Below are 26,150 nucleotides of genomic sequence, written 5' to 3'. Positions count from 1 at the left end.
CGCTCCCTGACACTTCTGTCCTTTGCTTTTGTTGCAGAGAATTTTTATTTCAGCAAAGGGAAACTCTTCAACACCCTGTGGGAAAACGCAGGTCCCGGCCGCGGGCAGCAGGGCGCCCTCCACTCCCGGCAGCACCGCTGCGCCAGGAACAGCTGTCACCTTGTCACCATCGCTGCCCTGGCAGGGACCCAGCCGCCTTCCCCCGGTGACCCCTCGCCAGCCCACACCCCGCACCCCTCCCTCTGCACCGTGGGAGCAGAATGTCCCCAGGCACGCGTGTGGCTGTGGCCACATCCGCTCCATGGTGCCACGTCCCCTCCGTGGTGCCATGTCCCCTCTGCAGTGCTGTGTCACCCATGGGCTGTGGGTGCCGGGGCGGGGGACAGAGGGACAGCAGGACAGGACCCTTGTGCAGTTCGGGTGCCTCCGTGCTTTATCTGGGAAAACAGGGTTTTTGTGTTTGATTTTTGGTAGAGCAGGTGGTCGGTGCAAAACGAGGCGTTTGTCTGGCCCAGGGCAGCTCCCCTGCCCCTCGTTTGCCGTCGCTCTGCTCTGTTTGGAGACAATGGGGCAAAACTCACCCCGCGGAGGGGTGCACAGCTCAGCAGCCGCCCCTGCGCCTCCCCCACCCGCCACCACATCACCAAATTTGTAGGACAGGTGCAGCCTTGTGCTCCGTACTCGGGTTCTGGCACCAGAGGAGGGTGTGTGAACCGGTCCCGGGGGAGCAGAAGCAGCGACTGGGGCCGACCCATCCTTGTCAGCTGTGTCAGAAATGGTTTATAGAGCCTCCCTGCTGTTTCCTTGCCTGAAACTCCAAGCGCAGGCCTGGCAAAGATTAACCAAAGCTGAAGCTGTGGTCTATCTACCTACCAGAGCTGGTGCTTGGACTGAGTTTCCCCTGCAGGCTCAGCTTTACCCAATGGGGTGGATTGCCAGGCAAGCAAATGCATCAAACTCCAGTGATGTGGTTGGCATGAGGCTGCTCCACCCCTTGCAGAATCTGTCCCTCTGCTTTGGAATGTGCTCTTGGTTGTTTTGATGGATGAGGATTATGAATTCTGCAAGGTGACTTCCCTGTAGCGCCCTTTTCCAAAAAATACCTCTCTCACAATGCCAAGAAATCCTTTTGCTCTTTTCTGGAACTTTGTCTGCAGTTTACTCAAGTCTGTCCATGGATTTCGCACTGCTCACAGATTTCCCTTACGAGTTTTTTGCAAGATAGGCTGCAATGCTGCAGAGATGCTCCCTCCCCCTCACCACACGCTGTGACCTTTGCAAACCCCCTGAAATGAGGTTCTCGCTCTCACGTGAAAGCAATTCCTTGAGTTCATTATTCCTATGAAAACAGAACTTTGAGTGCCAAAGTTAACTTTCCGCAGCTGGAGCTGCGAGGGGCACAGAAGTACCTGGGGGCGGTTTGGGGAGCCCCGTGCAGAACCGCTCGCCCAGCGGCCGCGGGGACTCCCGGGGATGCAGCTCTGGGGACCGGCGCTCGCAGCACGAACCGTCGCCCCGTCCCTCCCCGGAGCAGAGCACCCAAACCCACCGCCAAACCCAGCGGCTCCGGCGGCGCCCGCGCTGCTCGGGTCACGCCGGTGCTGCCGCCTGCGCGTGTGATTCACCCACCTGAGCGGAAAAGGCTGCGGCCCTGACGGGAGAGGAACCCGACTGGAGGAGGGAAACGTTGTGGAAAAGGCAGAGAGCAGTTTTGCAGGCGCTGAGCACACTGTAGGACCAGTAAACCCAGTAACCACCAGTGGGGACGATTCCTCCTGCTTGCAGTGAGTTGCATTTAAATAGTTTAAATCTGCAGGTTTTATTTGAGAGAGGAGAAGCACAGTGTGCTCATCCTGCTCCTTAGCTGGCTCTAGATGTCTCAGGTACCACGTACTTTGCTGTTCATCTCTTCTGTCTGACGATGCTTTGGTAGCACTTTCAACCCCCCAGTTCTTTGTAGAAGCTTTTGGTCTATTTTCTTACACCACACGGTGAAACACCGACTGGTGCAACAACGTGCTTGGAGGGTCTGGTCTTGGTTTTGCTTCTTTCCCCCGAGAAATCGCTTGATTCTATAGACGTCGTCAATCGCATGGGTGTTGATCTCCATGAGATCTTGCAGCAGAAGATGCAGTGGCTACTGTCAGCTGGGTTGATCATTTTGTTTCTTTTAACTTGAATCTGTGACTTTCCTTTTTGACCTGGATTGATTTGTGTAATTATTTGAGTGGGACTAGAGGCAGGACAGTGCGAAGGTTCGCGGGGAGAGCTGCGGTGTGCTGGGCTCGTTCCCCTGGGACGGCAGCGGGGCCGGAGCCAGGCTCCGGCGCGAGGTTTGCGGGGGCTCCCGCGTGTTCTGGGACGTTTCCAGCAGCTGGGCTGTAAAACCTGCTGCAACATCCCTAATAGCAACGGGGCTTCCGAAGCTCCTGGCCTCCAAAGCCAGGCTCAGCGTGGGCTCTGCCCGCTGCGCAGCCGCCACCTGCGCTGGGGTCCCTCTGCGCGCCCCCGAATTGTCCCCGACTGTCCCTCAGCAGTGCTGAGGACTTGCCAGCGGTTGTGTTAAACCTCAGAGGCATTTGCACTTCCAGCAGTGGGCGAAGGTGATCCTGTATATATACCGCAAAATGTTTCATGCTTGTAAGCAACACACACACATATACATATATATACAAGGGATTTTTATAGGTAGAAGAGAGAAGCTCCTTAACTGACACTAAAATTGCTGGGCAGTGCATCTTACTTGGCACGTACTTGCACCCTCTTGAAATCCCACAGAGTCAAGCACAGGGTTACACCGAAGCACAACGCGAAAGTGCTTTCATTTCTGAGTGAAAGGGGGAATCCCAAGCACAAACTCCGTTTCTTTCCCAAGTTTTGAGGGTCTTAGGAAGGGCAGGGCAAGGGGCCAGGCTGTGTCGCTGGCACGGATGGGCTCGCTACCCGGGGCGGAGGTTCCTCGGCTCTTTTGGCTTGGCAGCGCGCGGTGCTCAGCGCTGACAGCTGCGTTTGAACCCGGCTGCCGGGCAGGGCCGGGGCCTCCGCACATCCCGCCTCGCGCTCCTGTGGCTTCGCTGACGTTCCAACTCCTGTTCACCAGAGCTGGCAGAGTCCGTCGTTCCCCAGTCCTAGAGCATGCTTTCGTTATGTTTTAATGAATGTAGCACTGCATATATCCTCCAAAGGGAAACGCTGAATTTATATCATTAGAATGTGAAGAGAGTTTATAGAGTGAAAATAAATATTGAAGAAATGTATCTGACAAAGTTTATTTTTTATGTAGAGAAGTGGTGCTTTGTAGTTCCTGGTGGCCTATGTCTGTTGTAAATAATGTACATTTAATTTATTGCTATGGTAGCAGATTGTATTTGTTATGTATAAAACTAAAGGTTCACAAATGTATATTTTGTTGCTTAAATGTGTCTTTGCAAAATTCACAATAAATAACATATTTTGTGTCCATATGTGTACTACGCCGTGTATGTCCGTGATGTGGCTGAGCTTTCAGGAACAGGCGGTGAAGGCTCCGGCATCCCCGTGGAAGCTGCGCAGCGGCACAGCCGGGGCAGAGCTGTCCCTGTGTCACTCTGGGCAATGTCCCCTGAGTCACAGACCCGAGTCGCAGGGATTGGAGCACAAGGAGGTGCAGGTGGGGACACCTCTGCTGCTGTTCCCAGCGCTGGGATGGGGCAGCGGGGGACCCGGCCTCTCTGTTACACAGCACAGCGATTTTAATCAAGCGAACTGCTTGGTTTGAACTAGAATTAGCATCACACAAAGCTCAATGTAAACCGGTCCCTGTGAGCAGCCAGCCCACATGCGGTAAGTAAACAGGCAGCAAGTCAATTTGTCTAAACCAGCTCAGCTTACCTTGGGTCGGCAGCCTCTGGCATCTCGGCTGCCTTTGGGCGTCCTCCGTGCGCTAACTATGAAATTGGATTTTCTCTCTCCAGCTCCTCAGGCTCCTTTCAAATCCCCCTAATTTCCCAGATCTCTTCCTCCCAGGACACTAAGGAAAAAGCTGTTATTGTTTGGAGGCAGCGTGGCTGGTACATTTTCCCCACAGCTCAGGCTGAATGAAGCACAAAGCTATTAGTGTTATTTTTTTAACATTTTGTGACAAGGAGAATGAACCCATTAATTTATACCTGTGAGAATAAAATACTTGCCTTTGCCAGCAAAAATATTCCACCATGAGGAACGTTTTCGCTCTCTATAATGCAGCAGCCCGGCTCAGGTGCCTGGTTCCGGCAGTCCCGGCGTGACCCCCGATCGGCACCGCGGGGAAGCTCTGGCAGGACCGGTCACAGCCCGGGCTGGGGGCTGGGGGCACCTGGGGGCTGTGATGGGTCCCGGGCAGCTGCTGTTCCCCCATGTGCAGCAAAGCCGAGTGCCCCCTGCCCCGGGAAGGCGCTTTGCGGCACCTGCGCTGCTGCCCGTGCCCCCCGAAGAGCCAGGACTGTGCTCCGGCTGCGCCATCCTGCCCCCGAGAGCCCGAGCCACGGGGGCGTGTTCATCGGATACACCGTCACCACCAGGAATGGCAGATGAAGAACAAAACTGAACTGGCAACATTCCATTTCTCCTCATGAATCTTCATTGGTGTAAAAATTCTTCTTGATTACCAAGCCCAGATTCTCCCCTTGTCCACAAGATGATGAGTCAGCACTGAATCTGTGTCACCAAGTCCCATCTCTGGCTAAAGTGAAGTGAGTCAGCCCCAGCTGAAGCCGCGTCCGTCCTCCGGCCACGGTCGGGCGCCGGGTCCCTGAGCACGGCAGAACCCGCCGGGAGCAGCGGCGAGCGCGGCACGGGCGCTGGCACCGCCGGCATGGCTGTCCTGCCGCACAGGGATTAACTGTGGGGCTCTGGCACTCTGCTGGGGATACTGCTCCTCTCTTGGGTTTTTCATTCCTACTTTGCTGTTGTTGTTGTCACAATGAAGCAGAATAAATACATTTGTCTTTGTGTGGCTTTGTTTTTTCTTTGTTGGTTAGAAAAACCATCTGTCACCCCTTTTATACCCAAAGGAGGGTAGAATGGAACAAAACATTAAAATGAACAAACAGCCCCTGGAAAGCCTCCTTCCCAGACTTGGCACCCAATGTTTTTTGCGTACTCTTTGGGGGAGCTCTGCTCCTTGCCTGGCTGGCACCGGCCGTCCCGTCTCTAGGGAGGTTTGGGCTGGAGGGTAAAGCACCAAAGAATTAGCAAAGAGTAGAATGGAAAGCACCAAATGTGCTTCAGGTAATGGAAGATAAACCCCACATCTGACTTGCGGTGCTCCTCACCAGGGTGGGGAAAAGGGAACAAAAAGAGCCCGTGGCTAAATGAAGGCAAAGCACAGCTGCCACCTCCCGTTACCCATCGTGGTGACACGGGTCCTGGGGAGAGGCCACCGCCATGGGGACGGCTGGCACGGCAGAGCCGCCCCAGCCCAGACCTTCCGTCCCCACAGCTGGGGTCGGCACCCGCCATTGTTTTACCTGGTGATGGTACCACAGGGCGCTGGCGAGGATGAGGAGCAGCAGCAGCCAGGGGATGGAGGAGCTTCTGCCCGTGAACAGAAGACCAGCAGCAGAGACATGGGACCCAGCGCTGCTGCCACCGCACAGGGACGGGGACGGAGCCAGAGCCGCTGCTGGCCAGGTCGCTGAAGGGACAGGTGAGACCAGGCCCGGCTGGCAGGAGTGACCCCGCAAACGCCGTGGGGCTGCGGGACGTTTCACTGGAGTCCACTGAGCTAAGGGGCAAATTTAGCTTTGCCCCAAACGCCCTGGCATGAGGTTTCCGCTACACTGGGTCGGAAATGATGTCCTCATTCAATCCCCTCTGCAAAGATTATCTCCTATGCTGCCCAAGACAAAAACCCTCTCACATTTCAAAGCTGTTTTTATGGAGGGGTCTCTGTGACACCGCACGGGCGCTCGGAGCGGAGCAGCAGCTGCGCTGGGGACAGCGGGGACACCAGCGGGGACACCGGGGACCAGCTGCCCTCTAGTGCCCCCAGGCTGAACTGCAGGCCCGAGCGCCCCCGCTCCCACCGCCCCGCCCGGGTCCCCGCGGCCGCCTGCGACACCCGCCACCCGCCCTCCTGGGACAGGCGGAGCAGCTGGTCTTCGGCCGGACAAGGGGACGCTCCGGGACACCTTATCGTGGCCTTTCAATATATAAAGGGAGCTTATGAGAAAGCTGGAGAGAGACTTGTTACCAGGGCCTGAAGTGACAGGAAACGGGGTAATTAAACTGAAAGAGGGGAAATTTAGGTGAGATGTAAGGGATTGTTCCCCAGGAGGGGGAGGCCCTGGCACAGGCTGCCCAGAGCAGCTGGGGATGGACGGGGCTCGGAGCAACCTGGGCTGCTGGGAGGTGTCCCTGCCCATGGTGGGGGAAACGGAATGGTCTTGAAGGTGCTTCTAACCCAAACCAGCCTATAAATCTATAACAGATGTAATAACTTCTTAATAACTCTTATTGCAATAGAAGATTTAATGAAACAGCTTTTCCTTCCCAGCGCACCGAGCGTTGCTTTGGAAGTCATTGCAAACCGGAAAGCTGTGGGGGAACGTGCACAGGCCAAAAGCCTCGGGTGGCAAATTGCACTCAGCTGAGTGGCCCAATTAACCCGCTAACGAGGTGATAAAGGGCAGCTGGAGGGCAGCAGCGAGGTCAGGCAGTGCTGCGTGCACTGGGGCTCAGGGAAGGTATTTAACTTTAAAAAAAGCCTTTCCTGGTTTCTAGGCTGAGTTTTTGCCATATTTTATCTGCTTGGATGTAGTCTGGCTCTACGGTCTCAGTAAAGTGCACCTGAAGCAGTACGTAATCCCTTTAAATCCATTTTCTTTAGGAAGGGATGTGGAGAGGCTGCTGTGGGCCGAGGGGAGGGGGGCCGGGGCAGGGGGTTCGTGGGCAGCAGCGCTGCGCTGTGCGGCGCCCGGCAGCCACGCGCGGGGTTTAGCGCTGCTGGCCGCGCGCTGTGTCGCCGAGCGGGGCACGCTGCGCGGGCCGGGCCGGGCGCCCTGCTGCAGCGCCGGCCCCGCGGCGGGGCTGCCTGGCCTCAGCCCCTTTCCCGCTGCTTTGGGGCGCTGCAGCTGCGTGTCTCGATCAGGTAACACCGGGCCCTGCGGGCGGCGCGTTAAGCAATGCGGGTTTGTGGTCTGGAGACGGACCGGGAGCCCCGCTCTCGTGTTCTCACCCTGACTTGTAGCCCTTTCGCACAGGAACCAGCCTCTTGTTTTCTAAACCCGAAACTTCTCCTTTAGCGGCAGGAGGGCAGCTCACGGCACAGCGCCCGCGCTCCGTGCGAGCGCCGGGAGGGGGCCCTGTCTGCCCAAAAGCTGAGGTGAGGCTTAACGGGCATGGCCGTGTTAAAGCTTCGCTGACAACTGTTGCTGTGAGGGCGTTTAGCAATGATGGCATGGAAGTACATATAAAAAACCCCATGTTTTTGAGAAGCTGTTTTGAAGTCATTAGCTCCTGCAATGTATGTGTAACCCTCAACGGGAGGGAGAACACGTGCTTTGTAATAAACGCGTTTGTCTTGCAGTATGTTAAAAGGCTGGGTTAAGCTATTTGCGAACTCGGGAGGCCTTTACAAGCAGACTGAGGTGCATAATCACGAAGTCCAGAAGCCAAGTGTTGGGATGTGATGTGGAGGTGACAACTGTTTCAATGCATAAAACCAGGATATGAATTTGTAATGCCCCAGCGCAGGTGTGGAGGAAAAGGCAGGTTTAATCTACATCGTCCTGCTGAAAAGGTCTCAAAGTTTTGGGTTTTTTTTAATAATAATTGATGTTGATTTCTCTGACCCATTGCCTGTCATCCCAGAAGCCGTATGGATTTATGGAAAACATGAAGCTGATGTACTTTCCTTGTAAAATTAGAAGCTTTTGGCACATGTGGGTGTCTGAAGCGCACAGCTCAATATGCTGTTGAGCTACTGCAAATGTAAATCTTTCAGTATTTAGTTTCGGTAGGTACTGCGTTCCTGCGGGGGTGGGCAAGAACTTGCCACTCTCGTTCCTTGCAGCTCCCGAAACGGAGGTTTCCTCTTCTGAACAGAAGGTGGCACTGGAAATACAGGAATGAAAGCAAATCCTCAGCTTGCTTCCACAGACCAGGCTGGCACTGGGTAACGCTGGGCGGCGGCCGTTCCAGCTTCACAAGGTGATGGTTCCTCTTTCCCGGTTATTGAGGTTTCCGCTGAGCTGCCCTCAGGACGGACTCACCGGGTGTTTGTGCTGCCCGGGGCGCGGGTGCGCAGCGGGCGCTCCGGGCCCGTCCCGGCACCGCGGCTGGGGCTGTGAGCTGCGCTTTTCCAGCCCGTTGCCCGCAGAGCTCTCGCACAAACCACAGCGGCTGGTGGAAGTTATCACAGAAAACACGATAAGTGTGTCCAGGCTGCGCAGCTGAGTTATCAGCTCATGGAAACTGTCAGAGCCCCCAAAGGTGGGGACGGCCGACACGTGCAGGGGTGCAGTTCACCGGTGCATGCTGACCTGCTTGCATTGTCAGCATTTCAGTGGTAATTTGATGTTTCTCTTGCCATGCATCAGTTGTCTTATTTAAGCAGTGCTTTTCATATGCATTATGCTTTCCAGGTATGAGCCAGGGCTGCTTCTGCAGAACGCTCCTGCAAAATCGGGAATGACAAAGCAATGAGTAGTGTAAGCAATTCAAGGGAAAAAAGAATGGCTTTCTTGTTGCGATATTGCTGGACAATGAGTACAATGGCAACTATACTTAGCTGTAGAATTTTTCACCTTTAATAATCGCAGCGAGGTTTCCACTGCTGTAACACGGCATCCTTACAGGTAGCAACCAGTTTTCAGATGAGCTTTACGGACTTTGGTGCTGTATACTGCAAAAGCAGTCATTGTGCTATTTACATTACTTTATTAGTTTAATGAGTTTGGCTGTATTCCTCCTGGAAATGGTGTTGCCATTTTTTCTGCCTCAGAATGCTGTTAGGATTGAGGTGTGTGGAGAGGTGACGTTGGTCAGCAAGGGGGTTTGGAAATCACGCACTTGGGAACGTCAGGGCACTTTCTGCTGGTGGTGTCAGCCTGAGGACAAACGCCCTTTACCTTAAAACAGGATCAGGTCTTGGCTGCGGGTGGCACAGCCGGCTCTCAGCACGTAGTGTCTTATCCAGGTTTCCAGGAAGGATACTATTGCTGCCCATTGGTTTAGAAACATCGCTTTTGACTGTTTGTTCCAGCTGAATAATTGAAAAGGTTTTTCCGCAGCTGCTTCATTTCCTGCATCACTTGTGCCCAAACCCCGCGTTTTCCGGGAAAGCTCCTGCGGTCGCCATGGAGATGGTGCTCTGGAGCGGGCTCCTCTGTTCCCCGTGGAGCGGCGGAGCCGTTCCTGCCGTCCTGCCCGCAGCGGGACGCGACTCGCGGGGTTTGCAGAAGCGCTTCCATGGCTCGATCTGTGTTACCAGATATGCCTTACGTGGCCCTGCTGTAGTTCATCCCTTAATACGCACTATATGAAAATGATGTGTTTACAGCTACTTTGACGAGCTTTAGAGTTTATTTTGGAAGGCAGGAGAAGCTGTTTGTTCAGATGTCTTCTCTGTAATCTCAGTTTGCTGCTTGAGGATAGGAGGCAGGGAAGAGGAGGGTGGGTGTGCAGCGTTCCGCTCCGGCGAGCGGACACAGGCCCCGGGGCTCGGTGGTGCTGGGGCCGGCTCAGGACCAGCGAGTGGACACAGGCCCCGGGGCTCGGTGGTGCTGGGGCCGGCTCAGGACCAGCGAGTGGACACAGGCCCCAGGGCTCGGTGGTGCTGGGGCCGGCTCAGGACCAGCGAGTGGACACAGGCCCCGGGGCTCGGTGGTGCTGGGGCCGGCTCAGGACACCGGCGCGGGGGCCACGGAGCGGCAGCATCGCCTCGGCAGAGACAGGCTCTGCTGGCCACCCGCCATCGCTCTGCCTCGGAACTCACGTGCTTGACTAAAATGGGAAGATCTTCCTTTTTTTTGCAATGTCGGAGGTGCTGCAAGAGACCTCAAAAACTGCTTCTCTGAAACAGAACAGCTGCTCTCGGGCAAAGTTCAGCACCAACAGCGTGTGGCGAGCTGAAAAAGGCAGGTTTGTTTTCACAGTGTTAATACAGTTTCCTTTACATCTTTACCAAATGCTACAATTTCAAAGATTTTTTTTTTTTTTCCCAACTAGAAGGACCAAATGAGGCTTGTTTGCAATTCTTCCAGCGTTCCCTCACTTCCCACATTGCACACAGGACCACTGCCCTGCCCAGAGCTGCCGGGGGATGGGTGTCCCTGTGGTCACCGTCCCCTCTGCCGGTGGAGGCTGCCGTGAGTGTCCCTGTGGTCACGGTCCCCTCTGCCGGTGGTGACTGCTGCTCAGGTCAGAGCCCTCGCCACGTGCACCCTCTGGGCTGGGTGTCCATGTTGAGATACAGCCCGGGCTGTGAAAGGTCCCGGTTTCCTGACCTGTGCTGCCGGGTGACCGGCTGTGACGGTGCTCAGAGGAGCCCGGCGCGGGACGGCCCCGTGCCCAGCGGAGCTGCCTGTCGTGTTTGCCACTGAAAGATGCAGGGAGGACATCACAGAACAATTGTGTACTTCTGAAAATGACAAACAAAGGTCTGGCTGAGTGTCAAGAGCTGACTAAATGTCTGGCAGTTCCCATCGTCTCACAGCCAGGGCCATGGTCTTTACTTTCCATGGCGTTCCTGGCTGTGTTTCACATGCCCAATAGCGAGGAAAGTTTGTAAAGGAAAACTCATAGATCTGTTTTTCGTGCACGCATGGAGCAGAGACCGGTGAGACACATTGTGTCACTCTGTGAGCGCTGGGCAGTGTGACAAACTGCACTGCTGCGTTACCCTCTGTCCCCAACCCAGCCCCCTTTGATCCCCCCACGCAGTTTCCATCACGCCCTGTCTGGGAAGGACCCACACCTGAGTCACTGCAGAAATGTCGTACTTGAACCTCTCGATGCCAGCTCACCTCTGACACCTGCCGTCAGAAGTCGGTTGTGATTTTGGGTATAGAAATGGCTGCTTTGGGACACTCCAATCACGCCTCTCATTGTCTGTTTAGCAGAGTAGCATTGCTTTGCTTTTAACGGGGATGGTTTTGCTCCACTGCACCTTCTGGAGATGAGGCAGAGAAGCAGAGATTGGGCAGAATTTGGCACGTTCTCCCTCTGTTTGCTTGCTTGATGTCTTCCTGGTGCGTTTTTTATTTAACAAATTAAATTTATTGGAAATAACACACAATTGTTCGTAACTACTGTGTAAAGCCTCAGTTGTGTGCCACTGACACCAGCGGGATTTGACACCAGATGTCACTGAACACAGAATTATCTGAGGCCGCTCTTCTGGAGGTGGTTCCGTTTCCGAAGAAATGGCCACGTTCACTGACAGGCGGGATTAATCTGTTGGGGTTTGTTTGCATGGATTTTGCAGGAGTAAAATCCGGCTTGTTTTCCATTTTTGCACCATGAGAAGTGTATTGATTTTTCTTCACTTCTGATTGTTCACATTACTGGATTGCTTTGAAATGGTTGACAGAGAGATCATTCATTTTCCTGCCTCAACGTATTTCAAGGCGCCTTTCTCATTTTATTTGTGTGTGTGGGTTTCCAGAGTTATCCATCATGCTGCTCAGCTCGTGAACCGCGGTTGGCGCTGGGGCGGTTCTGCCGGGATGGTTCCACCAGGGGCGGTTCTGCCAGGGGCGCAGGGGCAGTTCTGCCGGGACAGTTTTGCTGGGATGGTTCCACCAGGGGCGGTTCTGCCGGGGCGGTTCTGCCAGGGGCGCAGGGGCAGTTCTGCAGGGACAGTTCTGCTGGGATGGTTCCACCAGGGGCGGTTCTGCCGGGGCGGTTCTGCCAGGGGCGCAGGGGCAGTTCTGCTGGGACAGTTCTGCTGGGATGGTTCCACCAGGGGCGGTTCTGCCGGGGCGGTTCTGCCGGGACAGTTCCGCTGGGGGCGCAGGGACGGTTCCACCGGGGGTTCCTCCCCTCTCCCCGCAGCTGCAGCGTTTCAGGTTCCTGGCTCAGGTACTGGACGTGAGGTTCAAACAAGCCTCTGAGCCACAGACCAGCAAATGCCAAAGAAATTAAATGACCGTGGATAGATCTATTCAGCTGCAAGAGGTGGTTGTTGGTGACAGAAACACCGGAGTGGTGGTTGGTGTTTGGTCACTGTGGGGGTGTCAGGTAAGGACTGATGTGCTCTCAGCGGGGTGTGAAGTGTTCTTATGACCCAACAGACTCGATAGGTGAGGAACCTCGGGGCATCTTTTCGGTGCAGAGTCCAGCAGGCTCTGAAATGCTGTCCTAGCCGAACATCAACATCTCACTGCGGTTCGTGCCTTGAGACGCTGCATCTTGCTGCAAACCAGAGCTGGCTGTGGCACAGAAGCAAGGCAGCGAAGGGCTGCAGTGCAGAAGATACTTAGTCTTGTTTTTGTTTGAAGACTAGCGTTAGAAAAAGCCCAGCTGACCCTCAGCAAAGGGTGTGCGGCCGGAGCAGCAGTGCTGGCTGGAGTGCCCTTGCACATTGCACAGATACGTTGATTTCTACAGTTTACCCCTGGGGAGTGGAGAAGTGTAGTTTGTTTATGATTGCAGATAGTGATATTAAAACCCAGGCCTCCTAGAATATGCAAACTTGTCCTGTGTGGAATTGATGTCTGTCTCAGCAGGAACTGCACAGATTGCACAAAGCCTTTGCCTAGAAAGGTTAAAAACATCTCGTCTGTTCAGCAAGATCACGGCTGAGCTGGAAATAGGTGCCTGGGGCAGGGGGTGGCAGGGGAACAGCTAAACACCGAATCAATGCTGGTTTGAACTAAAACTTCTTTCATTATATTGTCTTATTCTTTGATTGGGTTTTTCTGGCCACTTATTTTACCTACCTTTTGCTTTGAGTGTAGGACAGCAAGCTATGTGGAATGGGATATTTATTTCTCATAGCTCTTTACACTGCAAAAATAATGGGGCCTTTTAGTGCTCATATTAAGTGTTATTAATATTGATTAAAGTATCATTACCACTATCAATCAGCAGTGTATGCGATGATGAGAGCGTGCGGCGGGTGCGCGGTGCCCGTCTGCATCGCCGGCTCCGTCGCCCCTCGGCCGCGCTCGCTGTGTATCGCGGCTGCGGCAGCTGCGCGCTCGGTGCCTGCGGATCTGTGGCACAGGTGACCGGGAACGTCACCAGCAGCGTTCCATCTGCCTGATTTGTGCCCCAGGTGTGGCTCTAGGCTAAAAGACATTTTTAAATGGGATTTGTATGTGAGTTGCTCGGCTTCCAGGGCATTTACAATGGGCGTGAAAGGCAGAACAAAACTGACCAGGGTGTGGGTTTGGAAGGAGGAGCGTGCTGGCGGAGGCTCCCCCACCCACGGCAGAAGGGGCTGCTGCTGGGGCATTTGTGGACATCTGTGAATTAAAATAGTTTTCTGGGGGCTAGTAACATCCCTCCCCAGAGAAACAGACAGTTGTTTGGAGACTGTGCTCCTCCACTCTGCCTTTATCAGGTCTCCTCCTGTCAGTCTAAGTGATGTATCTAGCCCTGTCTCACGACACAACTTCACTAGAGGAGTATGGATTGAATTGATGATGATCCCACAGGCTCCATGTGCTTGTAGCTTTGTTTCTAGGGAATTTGCCAGTGGACAAATTCAATTTAGTTCAACAACACCATACAAGAAAGAACTTAAATAAAATTAATGGCTAGTGCAGCGCTCCCCAAGAAGGAAGAGGGTGTGACTGAGGGTGTTTCATCCTGTCAACACTTGCCTGTGCCTTGTCTGGGGACGGGGACTGCATGGCAGTGCTGCTCCCCCCAGGTACCGCTGGCACCCAGAGGGACCCTCTTTAATGTCACCTGCACTGAGCCCTTGAATTGCTCTGAGCCTGACTGCTCCTGAAACACGCTGGTGTAGCGACAGGACAGCAGAAACCGTGCTGCGCTGGAGCTGGTCACTGAGCAGGGATAAACCTCTGAATGTCCTTAGTGCGGGTGCAGAGCTCTGGCTCTAGAACTTCAGCTGTGTTGGTCATGAGGTGGTGGATTTGAGGGAACTGTCTCTGGAAGAGGTGGGAGGGCGGCGGTGGCGTTGTCGGGGGCTGCAGCAGGGCGGCGGTGGCACCTAAAGCAACGGGGTCCTGATTTCAGTGAGGCCTCCAGGCAACAGGACAACAGTGCTAATAATGAGAATTAATAATTCATTTATCACTTCACTCTCAGTGAATAATAGCCAATAATCATGTACAATTTGCTGCTTCAGTGAATACACTGACAATAAACAGGGCTGCTAGGATAAAGTCACAGGAGTGAAAACCCCATGTAGGAGGAGTGAGAAAATGGTCAAGACTAATTAATTTAAGAAACGTTAGTGCACGGCTGCCTGCAGCGTTCACCCCGCTCACTAACGGTGGATGGTGCGGCTCACGGAACACAGACGGAGGAGAGCTGCTCGTGTCTCGCGCTGCTCTGGTCGGGGAGCCCGGACCCAGGTCACCGCTCCACGGGCTGAGCCCTTTTCCGTCCTTAACCTCAGCACAGCGTGAGGAAAGTGCAGCCAGAGAACTGGTCGCCCTGAATCAGGCGGGAGTGAAATATTCACTGGGGCATCCAGGCTGCAGGTCAGAGTCGAGCCGGCAGAGCAAGTTACCTCTTCACCGGGAACTGCGTTCAACGCACTAAGGGGGAGTTTGCGTGTAACCACCCACAATAACTAAATTGCACTTGCTTTCCCCATGTGCTCCTGCCTGTCCTTTCCCGTGACCGCTGGATTCACGGGCTGGGCCAGTTCACACCGAGAAGCCCTGGCCCTTGTTTTCAGTGGTGGTTGCTGGAGGCTGTTTGAGAGGCCGCTGCAGGGAGCCGTGTCGGCTGCGCGTTGTTACTGGAAACGGCGGAAGCCGCGTCCCTGTTACCAAATGTAAATCTCTTTCAGAAACAGATTCCACTTTAATTCTGTTGTTTCATTCGTAGCGTGATGTTTACAGTGCCTGCTCACATTATCCCTCACGGATATATAGTGATGATGCATGTTAGATCTCACAATGCTTAGAAAATTAACGCTTCAGGAGGATTTATCTCCCCCGTTATTAATGTTCTGTCATAGCAGAGCTCTAATATTCTCTCCAGAGAAACAAATGACACTGACAAAAATCACTGGACTTCTGTTATAATCTAAACATCTAGATAAAAGACAACATTCTGCATGTGAGAAGCATTATTTAGTGACAGCAAACTGTTATCCATGTTCCCCTTTGTGAGTTACAGGGTATTTGTTAGGTTTTTCTTTCTGAATCGTGATTTGGCAGGTGCTGTTTACACGTGCTTTGCTCTCTTGCATTTTTTCCACAGAAGCATTTAACTTCCATTTAGGCCACCGATTCCCGTTACTTTCAACCCAAAAGACAGTGTCTGGGTCCGGGAGGGTCAGGTCCCCGTGCCCGTGCCGGCGGAGCCGCGTGGCCGCCCTCCAGCCCCTTGTCTGGAACGGGAGTTGCAGCCCTCCCGAGCTGATGCTTTTGGAGGGATGAAGCACAGTCAAGAGCCAGATGCAGCTGTTATCCAAAAATGGGTTTGGACTTGAGGTGAGACTTTATATTACGTTAAACGCGATCATAACCTGGCTGTGTTTGCAGCTCTGTTCTTCCATCGCACAGTGAGCTGAAGGTCGCATTTTGGGTAAGGTTTTTGGAGGCTTCCTCCTCGCCTGTCCCTGCCGGCAATGGGCCCGTTGTGCTCTCCTGCAGGCACGGGGGTGAGGTGGTTTGCGCTCTGAGGGGTGGGAGTGGAGGATTTTCTCCACATAGTGCACGACTTGCAAACCGGATTCTGCCCCAAGTGGAAGAGCGGACGATTCTGCGGATGAGCACCCTGCTGGTGGTTAAACCGGGGGCTGCCCGGCAAAGCCCATGGCAACAGGATTCAGTCTGTCTTCCTCAGCCATGTTATCGCAGGGTGGAGGGGCCATTTTTGGATGAGTCATTTGATTTCTGCCCATAGTGGTGGACTTCTCAAGCATATTAATGTGTAGAAATGATGGAGACAGCCTCTTGAAAACAGACCATCCTCAACTGAAATGTCAACAGTAATAAACCTCACAGGGGGCATCTGGCAGCTGCTGGTTTAGGCTCATGGTTTACCACAGACAGCCTGGAGCCGATCTCCAGGGAGGGTGATTTCCACCCGTCAGTCTGTCCGTCCATCCTCAGCACAGCTGCTGGTCGGGCTGTTCCGCCGGGTGTTGTCCAGGTGTTCGTTTCTGCAGTGCCCCAAGTCGTGCCAAATGCCGCATTGTGCAAATGGCATTCAGCTGCTCTCTGATTTCATCTCTAATCAGCTCTCTTAAATTAATCCCTCCAAATGAATATTCAGCCTTACATACTCATAAGTTTGTGAATAAAGCCCCATTGGTGGGATGAACTGCTGGCAGCTTTCCTGTGCACAAAAAGCATGTGCATTTCTAGATATAAAAATGAGTATAACATTTTAAAGCAATAAGGAATTGATATATTTAATGTTTTGGACAGCTGATTCAAAAGTGAAAACCCAGGCAGGGATTTACTCATTTTCTCATGAAGCCACCTGAAACAAATCCCGCTGGCTGCGCAGGACGGGGCTGGATGCCAGCGCTGCTCCGAGCGGCACGGGCTGGGGACACGGAGCAGCGCTGGGGACCGGAGCCTTCCTCTGCACCGCCACCACCCGCCTCTTCCTCCTGCTGGGGCGTTCGCAGGCGTTGGGAACGTTCCTCCCTCCCGCGCTGGCGCAGCGGGCGCTCAGGTCCACGGCGCCCGAGCTGAAGCGTCGCCGTCCTCGCCTCCCGAGCCCCGGACCCGCTGCTGCCCACCGCCAAGCAAACGATAAACCTCCATCTTACAGACACGCTGTGAGGCTTAATTAATACTTCTAAAGTACTTTGAAGCCCTTGGATGACAAGCAGGCTAAATTATTGCTGGTCCCCAGGGAGCTTTCCCCTTCAGCGAGGGATTTGTGTGTATTTAGCAAGCGGTGCTGTCTGAGGACGGTCCTGACGGTGATTATTGCTGAGGCAAAGCAGCAAGACACAAGGTGCTGCTGAATTTTAAGTGGATTCTCGTTTACCGTTGAAAGCAGCAGTGGAGCAAATGCTCCCTGTTGTGCCACCGCAGCAAACCTGACCCCAGACTCGGCCTCCGGAGACTGTTCTACCACTCGGTGCACAACAGACACGGGCAGAAACCACAGAGCCCTGTGAACAGGTTCAAGAGGTCTGACCTTGCTCTGCATCTTCAAGTTGGGTGGTGATCTCCTCTTGTACTGTGAGGGGAGGTTTGGGGCAGTTCAAGGCTAATAAACAATGTTAGAAGAAGAACTGTTACATTATCCTATTTCCACGCTACCATGGGAGCAAGCACCCTCTGGTGTGTGAGCAGAACTGAACCCTCTTCCTTTTAAAAAACGCTTTACAAAAGCAGAAATGTCTTAGGAGGTTCACTTGTCTGCTCCCTGACTGGTGGCTGTGAACACAGCACACGTGTGCACAAGCCAAATAACCCTCCAGGGGTTCTTCCTATCAAAATAATTGCCAGGGCAGAGGAACGCTGCAAACAGCTGGGGCTCAGCCTGTGAACATGTTCTCCCTCCTTTTGGAGCTTCAGCTTCCAACTTCTGCCAGAGCCTGTCAGCCGCAGGAGTAGTGGAGCATATTTTCTTTGCAGAAATGAAATGATTACTGTTGAATAAATATGTTATGCATAGACCTGAACTACCCAGTGAGTATTGCATATGCAAAAAGGAAGAAAGTGTCAGTGTTTCACACTGGAATGAGCTGAAGCAACAGTTCATCTGCCAGCGCGATGGCAGCAGAGCTGCCCTGTGTGAGCAGCCGGGCCACGCTGCGTTGGATGAGAAAGGCCCCTGGAATCGGCTGTGCTGTGGCCGGCAGTGCCGGGCTGGGCGCGCGGTGTCAGACCCCGTGCCGGGGCGTTCCCCCGGGAGCCGGTGTCCCCTGCTCCTCCGCAGCGTCGTCACCCGCTGCGCGGGCGCTTTGGGGGCGCCCCCGCTGCCCTGCAGAGCCGCAGCTCCGGCACAGGAGACCCCTGCACAGATTGATTTATTGTTAATGCGCCTTTCTCCCAGAAATGGCCCCAAAACGCAAGCCTGGTCCATCACCTCTGTTGGTGACCTCCCAATTCCCTTCAGAGGGCTGAAGCTTCTTGACCGCCCCATCGGGCCACCAGCAAAGGTGTTCCCTCTGCTTTGGCCAAGCCTGGTGTCCATCAGGCTCCGGCTTGCAGCTGCTTTGTCAGCTTGGTCTGGAATCAGCCAGACCAACACCCCCTGTGGGGTGGCACCCTTGGTGAGGTGGCACCCATGGGGACGGCAGACACCCGGTGACCGCAGTGCTGGGCGGGATGCTTGCTCTCCTGTTTGCTGGAGACCTGGTTATTGTGAGGAAAAGCTATTTCCCAGGTTTTGTTTTACAGTGTTGTGAAAAATAAAACACGAGGCCTGGGGGCTGAGCGGCCCGTCAGCGCCTGGGTTGGAGGAAGGATTACATTTAGATTAAATGCTGGAGCCGGCGGTGCAGCGGGTCTGCGGGGGCAAGTGTCCTCTGACGCTCCTCCAGCCGGGAAGCACAACCGCCACTTGGAAGGCTCAGAAAGTTCCCTCCTCAAAGCGTCACCATCTGAGAAACTACTAAAAACACAGGGGAAATTGAAGCAAGATGGGAGTGTTTGCTCAGAGCAGGTCTGGAGGCTGATCCTGGACCCCACCAGCGCTGCCACAGCTGGGTTTCTGACCCTCCATGTGCGGGAAGGGGACGGTTTGGCAGGAGTGGCGCTCGCCCGCACGCCGGCTCCGCCATCCGCCTGCCGTGCCGCTCAAATAGACCGCGCCGTATTTGCAAAATATTGTTAATCAAGACACACAGTTCAAGGCGTTTGACTGGCACATCCAGTTAAGTGGTAGCAAACACATGTTGTAAAACTACTGTGCTGAGGCCACCTTCCTAATGAATGCAAAGTGGGAGCAATCAATCAGCCTGAGAGCAGGCAGCACTCAGCTCCCTGCATCTGCAAATGCAAATTGAATGAACAATAATGAGTCTTATCTAATTAGTCCACACAGCTGCAATGTTACAGTCCCATATAGGACATACCTTGTTAAATTTCATGGTATACATAATAGAGTGTCTAAGTGAAGATGATTGAGATTCAGCATGTGCACGCCTAGTACGATGCAGATAGGTAGATTCTCAGTGATAAATGCACTATCCTCAGCAGATGGCCTCTGGATTAACTACTGCAAGGATGTCTGTAGCAGGAAGCTAGTTAAAGTGCTAATTAGCCCGTGCAGCGCAGTTTGGTGTGCGGTGCCTTGGCCCAGCATCACTGGGAGCAGAGGGACGTCGCAGCAGGAGCTGGGGCGCTCGGTTTGTCCCGGGGAGGATGGGGCAGGGGCTTTGTCGGGCGGGGCGGTGGGAGCTGCTGCTCTGTGCCCTCCACGCCGGTTCTCTGGAGCCGTCGGTTTTCAGCTGTGGCCCGGTCCCCCGCAGACCCGCCTCCTCGCCGCAGCGCTGCCGGGCTCCGCGTGCGCTCGAGCTCGCGTGTCCCCAAACGCTCCTCGGTGATAACACCTGTCTCCTGGTGTGACCATGCAGAAGATTTTCTTTTGCATCGTCCAGTGATCTTGGTGCTTTGAAGTACCTGGCACGGAGCAATGCTGGGAAGTGAGTGGCGAGTGATGTAGGATCGGCAGCGGAAAGTGCCCTCCAGCAGCGCCGGTGCTCTGGGGCGGTGTCTGACCTGGTGCACGCGCTGGGCGTCAGCGGCACTCAGGAGCCATCTGGTCACTTGTGGCTCAGTCCTGATGATGTTCACGGTGGTTGTTGCTCTGGGTGGTCGGAGCAGCCTCCGCTTCAGGCTCCCAGCGGGTGTCCCTGGAGAAAGGTCGTTCCAGCGCTGACCGCATTGAAACAACACTCAGCCCGGGCTCCGGGGACCTGCCCGGGACGCTTGTCCCAGCACGCACAGCGGGTCCCAGGCTGAGCGTGGCTGCAAATGAGCTCCGTGTTCCTCTGTTGTCACTTGGCCTGCATGGAGACTGGGGACCCGTTTCACAACAGTCTTAACAGGGAGAGGGAGAACATGCGAGTGCAAATTTAGCCCCAAGACAGTTTTATTCAACTTTCCCAAAGCAGCATTTCAGGCTATTCTTGCATCTTTTGTCACCTTCATGTTCAACAATATCTGCTCCTCTGCAAAATCTGTGGTGACACTGTAGGGGATGGTGTTTAAATATTGATGCTTTGGCAGCTTATATTTTTAATACATTTTAAATTATGCCCATTTTTATTGGACTCACAGGTTCATCATCAAATTAGTCTCTTCCCGCTGCGCAGTGGGGTGTTCAGCAGCCCCGTATTGATTTCTGCCTCAGTCTTCCCATTCTTGTGCCCAGACACATCTGAGTGCCCTGGCGAGCTAAACAAAGCCACGGGCCCTTATCTGAGCGCTGCTGGTTGGCAGCCATAAATGTGTAACGAACAACTCGGGATCCTTGCAATTAGATCTTCTTAACAATCGTTAGTTTCATTCCTCATCGTTTTAATACACCTCTTGGTAGCAGGCCAGGGCCAATTATACTTGTGCTTGGAAAACTACAAAACCAGGAGAAAAACTGTGTTACCACAAATCAGTGAAAATTTTAACTGGCCTAAGACTGCGCCAGGCGCGGGGCTCACCTGCTGTCCGTCTGAGGGTGGTGGTTTAGCACTGGAGACGATGCCAAGGGAATCGGTATCTTCAGCTGCACGGATTCCTGCAGCCGGCGCTGCGCTCAAGTGCCCGTGAGCCGTGGCAGCTGCCGCCAAGGCCCGGGCGCGGGAGCTGGGACACGGGTAAGGGTTTCCCTGCACGTGAGCCGTTTACCCTCCAAACACACAGGAGGTGGTGTCGTCCCTCCTCTAAAGGATGAACACTCACGGGTAACCAGGTTCTTCTTTACATTTGCTGGATGGGCTCTGTGCCGTTCACTGGGACTTGGGCAAAGTGCAGCGAGACCATATTTGCAGCAGGTACAACTACTGCGTGGGCTCTTCTACAGGAACATCATTAACAAAAGATCCATTCATTCTTCCCCGGGCGGTTCTTATGCCATCATGCACAAGATATATTTTTTGAGTGGGGTGATAAGTTCCTAGGATGCAATATCAGTTTTGCAGTAGAGCCACTGGCGTTAGTGAGAGGAGAACGGGAACATAAACCATAAACATAACAGATGGAAGGCAGACGTAATAAAATGGAAGCACAGGCAAATTATAAAACCATTCAAACTGTTCATGCAGATAAAACAAGGGAACAAAACCACATCTGAAATTGCAAGGACCGGGTGTCTGCTGGGGAGGGAATGCGGGTTTGTTGTCTGTCGGTGTTTGCAGCGGGGACACGCGGGTTCAAAAGAGCCGGAGGAGGAGCAGAGGGAACTTCTGCGGTGACACTGTGAGTTGTTGCTGAGGATCATTTTCAGTGTGGAGGCTTAATGATAATGTTTTTTCTCAACCCACACTGCGAATGTTAATGTTCAGCTTGTGCCAGTGCAATTACTTTATTACAATAATAAAATATCATCTAAATAATTTAAGAAATAGACAAGGAAGACGAGCCCTCACAAGCCTAAAGGGCGGCCACATCAGAGCATCCAGACCCGTTCCCAGTACTCTGTCTGCAGCAGGAACTGGGCAAGTACCAAGTGATCTGTGCCTACAAATAAGCCTCCCAGTTTATAGTAATTAGCAGATTAGAGACTTCCTGAGCCTGAATTTGCTTTGGGACCAAGGAGCTTAATAGCCACAGATAGGTTTCTCCTTTCAATTAATTGAATCCCTTTTGAACCCGGTTATCCTCCTGGCTGTCACATGTCTCACTGTTTAATTACTCAGTGCCTGGTGATTTATCTGCTGCCCCTTCCCCGTTGTCCTGAGCACAAGGCAGACATTCATAGTCTCACCTTCTTCACACCGCTTTTCCAAAACGCCTATTAATGCCCCACTTTCTGAGGACACTGGGCTGGGAGTTCGTTTTCTTAATGATGTTATCGGTGCATAACAGAGGAAGGACTGAGATCTGAGCGCGTCCTGCAATCTCTACCAGAAGGTGAACAGGAACCCCCAGGCGGATTTCTCCTGTGACCTCTCAGGATTTGTACGCTGATTTTTGGCAAGGGAGGAGCCGGTTCACGGGACGTGGTGTTCAGTGAAGCTGCTGCGGAGCCGGGGCAGGCGATGGGTGGGCTCCGCAGCTCCCGGCGCCACAGCCGGGGCTGTTCTGGTGCCCGGTGCCCCCAGCCCGGGCGCGGCTCCGGGCGCCCCTCCGCTGGCAAAGGGCTGTTCCCAGCGCGCCCGGTTTGTCTGTATTTGGGTGTGAACGGCGCATGAGGAGCACATGAGAAGCAGAAGTGGCTGCGGGGAGGAAGGGGGAGCGCAACCAGCACACAGTTTGGCACCTTCGTTTATTTCCAGGTACCCTCGAGCTCTGTAATTGACTCTTCGTTCCTGAAGAATAGCATTGGTGCTCTAAATTTCATAATTTTCCCAGTATAAAGCTCACTTCAGAATCACAGCATTTGGTGTATTGCTCTGAACCACCTGGATCATCTCAGTGGAGCTGGGTCTTACGTTTCACTCTGCAATGGGTGCACACAGAGGTACAGCTCCCCAGTGCAACGTGGGGGAACGGCGACGGGGGCCGGAAAGGAGAAAAGGAAGAACATTGCGGGCAGCGATTTCCGTGCCCCGTTGCTGCAGTGGCTCCGGGAGGTGCTGGAGCTGCAGCTCACGCTGCTCACGACCTCTCACCGATTTTATGGAACGATGTTCTTATTTGCAACAGCACCAGGTCAGCATGAGGCTTTTCTACCAGAGCTGGTGGTGCTGCTGCAGTTTTGTGAGTCCTTGTGTTGCGGAGCAGTGACTGAGGTTTCCAGAGACCTTGTTGGATCTACCGCTTTCTGCATTTCACTCTGGAAGATCTAAACAAGCCATCGGCCTCTGCGCAATGTCGGGGGAGCTCTTTGTTCATGCTTTATTCCTTTGGCTGGCATTACAAAGCTAATACTTTATCAGAACTCCATAGTTTTCTGTGGTTCTTAAAACATCACAGTGTACTTTACATTTAAATAGAAATGAGGCCTCCTTGAAACAAATTTATTCCGGTTGGCTTTGCACATTGATGATTAAAGAACGTGGTGCAATTTTTTTGTCTCATTCTGAGCAATGTCTCATTAGATTTGCTTTTTATTGCTTTTCATATTCATCATGATTTGTGTCGGCAGAATGATTATATAGACGGACAGCTTATTATCAGCCTTAAGTGAAGAAACAGAACACAAGAATGGCTGCTAAAAAAGGGAAAGGTAATTAACGCTGGGTGCCAGCATATAAATGAAGCTTGACATTTTCACTTTGTAAAGCCAAATTAACCCGTCTTAATGTTACAGGGTGCAGGAGGGAATGCTGCATCTCTGCCCGCGTCTCCATGGTGCTGTGTGTCCCGGTGCAGCATGGCGATGCCCAGTGGTACCGGCGATGGTCAGTGATACCTGGTGATGGTCAGCGATACCCAACAACGCCTGGTGATACCTGGCGATGGTCAGTGATACCTGGTGATGGTCAGCGATACCCAACAACGCCCGGTGATACCTGGCGATGGTCAGTGATACCTGGTGATGGTCAGCGATACCCAGTAATGCCCAGTGGTACCTGGCGATGGTCAGTGATACCCGGTAATGGTCAGTGATACCCAGCAATGCCCGGTGATAGCCGGTGGTGGTCAGTGATGCCCGGTGATGTCTCGCGTGTCTTCAGCTGCTGGTGTGGTGGCATCTGATGGAGACGCGGGGTCCGCAGAGCTCCCACACCCAGGTCTGAGCCGCCCAGGCCCACAGGGAGAGCTCGTGGTCAGTCAGGAATTCGAGCGATTGCTTTTTCAGCGCACTTTGTCGTCTCCCCCCTTAATATTCTCATCCTAATATGATATGTCTTCAAAGTAATTAGGCTTAGTTATTTGATGTATGAAGCGGGAGTGGGAGGGAGGGTCAGGGAGGACAGAGTAAAATGAATTGGGAATCTTTAAGCGATGAGAAAAGAGGACTGGAGGGAGCCATGATAACTCTTTGCAAATACTTAGAGGGACATAATAAAGAGGACAGGGACCAATTACTCTCTTTAGTCAGCGTGAGCTGAACAAGAGGTAGTGCCTCCCGCTGCACAAGTGAAACGTAGATGCTGATGGAAATGTCGGAATGGTAACAGCGCTGCCGGGAAGGCGTCGGTCAGCCTCCATTTTTCCTTTTTAAGCTGTAGCTTATGAAAAACATTTTGCCTTTTTTTTCTGTTCTGTTTTTAAATAATTTCTAAAGCATTCCGATGCAGCTCTGCTGTGGAAATGCAGGTGACAACACAGCGCCCGGGGGCGCGCTGAGCTGGGCCGTCGGGAGCGCCCGCTACACCAAACCAGGGGCTCCAGCGCCGGACGCTTCTCACTCTCTCTTGTGGCTGTTCTTGTCGGTACAGATTTCATTACTTTCATTTAGGGAAAAGAGATGATAAAAACCAAAGGGGAAAGGCAGGAAAACACCATTTAAGAAAGAAGTGCAAAGTTATGATGCCTCTGTCTGCTGGAGAAAGAGATTTTTATGCAGTTTCTGGCATTTACAAATCCTTTGTGAAAAGGTCACCCTGTACTTGGGATCTTATTAATACAGCAGAACGGCCCAGAAAATGTCACGTCTCTTTACCGTGGTATTTGCACAGAAAGAGGCGACTCAGCACACAGGACGCGCTAACGATCCCACACGAACCATCCCGCGCTAACGAGCCCGACGCCGCACAGGTGACACGGGTTCCGGCAGCCACGGCGTCCCAGAGCCGCCGAGACGAGCCCGGCACTGTCACCGCGGGACACGGCGGGCCGTGGGGACACGGGGACGGTCGTGGGGACATGGGGAGGGCCGTGGGGACACGGGGACGGTCGTGGGGACATGGGGAGGGCTGTGGGGACACGGGGCCAGCGGCGCGGCCGCGGCTGCCAGCGAGCGGGGTGTGACCTCACTGACCCCGATGTGTGGAACACGGATGTGTCTGTGTGAAAACATACGTGTACATATGCAGACACGTTCTAGGAACATAACACATGCCGTATAGTTGTGGGTACGTTTCTATGGATATAGTGAGATACAATATCTAATTACATACTATATGTTATATAATATGTGTTATATAATATGTATTATATAGAGGGGATGCACACAGAGAGACAAATGCATGCCGTCACATGCTGAGGGTGATGATATGTGCACACTATACACTCTGTACACACACCCTATGTATCTGTATGTGTGTATATACATGTGCATGTACTCTGGCTGGCTTTCATGCACTATGTATGTAGATAAAACCACATACTATGTATACACTATAAATACATAAGTACACACAATACATATATATGTATATATACTACTATATATATATGTGTATATATATATACAGTTGCATATTCTCATGCTATTTTTCTACCTATATATTTATATATACATACACCCATGTATATATACACTATAAATATACAATACACAGCATATATAACATATATGATTTACAGATATAGATTATACATACACACACATAATATCCACGGATAAGATATAAACAGACACACTATACCTAAACACACATTAGAGTGCACATACTATAAATACATAAACCCAACCCATCACTAGATTTACACTCCCTGTTTCTTTCCCCTCGTCACATCATGAGCTGTACTGTCTGCTGCACATATTCCATGTGCTCCCTGCTCTGTATTTCGCACACACGTGCACACTCAGGGTCCGTCCCCAGAGCACAAATACTGTCCCTACACGTGAACATACAGGAGCGGCCCCCGTGGACACACACACACACACACACACACACACACACACACACACACACACGCACAGTGTCCGTCTGTCTCTGACCACCCACATTCCATCTAACTTCCCCCTGCTTCCCCAGCCCGTCTCTGCGTGTGCCACTGTCACTCACCTGCTCCTCGGGGACAAGGCGCTGGTGGGACCTGCCGCTCCACCCGCGATGGCCGAGGTTCTAC

The 26,150-nt window shown here is 53.0% G+C and overlaps 1 protein-coding gene and 1 long non-coding RNA gene across 26 annotated transcripts in view; one reads left to right on the top strand and one right to left on the bottom strand.

The window, feature by feature from the left end:
• Positions 1-3,460, top strand: part of RAP1GAP2 (RAP1 GTPase activating protein 2) — a 57,228-nt gene extending 53,768 nt beyond the window's left edge. For all 24 annotated transcript variants that reach the window (XM_065036571.1, XM_065036556.1, XM_065036551.1 and 21 more), the window contains one exon: positions 38-3,460. The gene's annotated coding sequence lies outside the window, so the exon portion shown is untranslated. The remainder of the gene's footprint in view (positions 1-37) is intronic.
• LOC102087512 (uncharacterized) overlaps positions 3,254-26,150 on the bottom strand; it is a 174,560-nt gene continuing 151,663 nt past the window's right edge. For both annotated transcript variants that reach the window (XR_010467302.1, XR_010467301.1), the window contains one exon: positions 3,254-26,150. This is a non-coding gene — a long non-coding RNA (uncharacterized LOC102087512).

The sequence above is a fragment of the Columba livia genome, chromosome 20, assembly GCF_036013475.1.
Source record: "Columba livia isolate bColLiv1 breed racing homer chromosome 20, bColLiv1.pat.W.v2, whole genome shotgun sequence".
Lineage (NCBI taxonomy): Eukaryota > Metazoa > Chordata > Aves > Columbiformes > Columbidae > Columba > Columba livia.
Note: the sequence above shows the minus strand (reverse complement) of the source record. Positions and strands in the feature narration are given on the sequence as shown.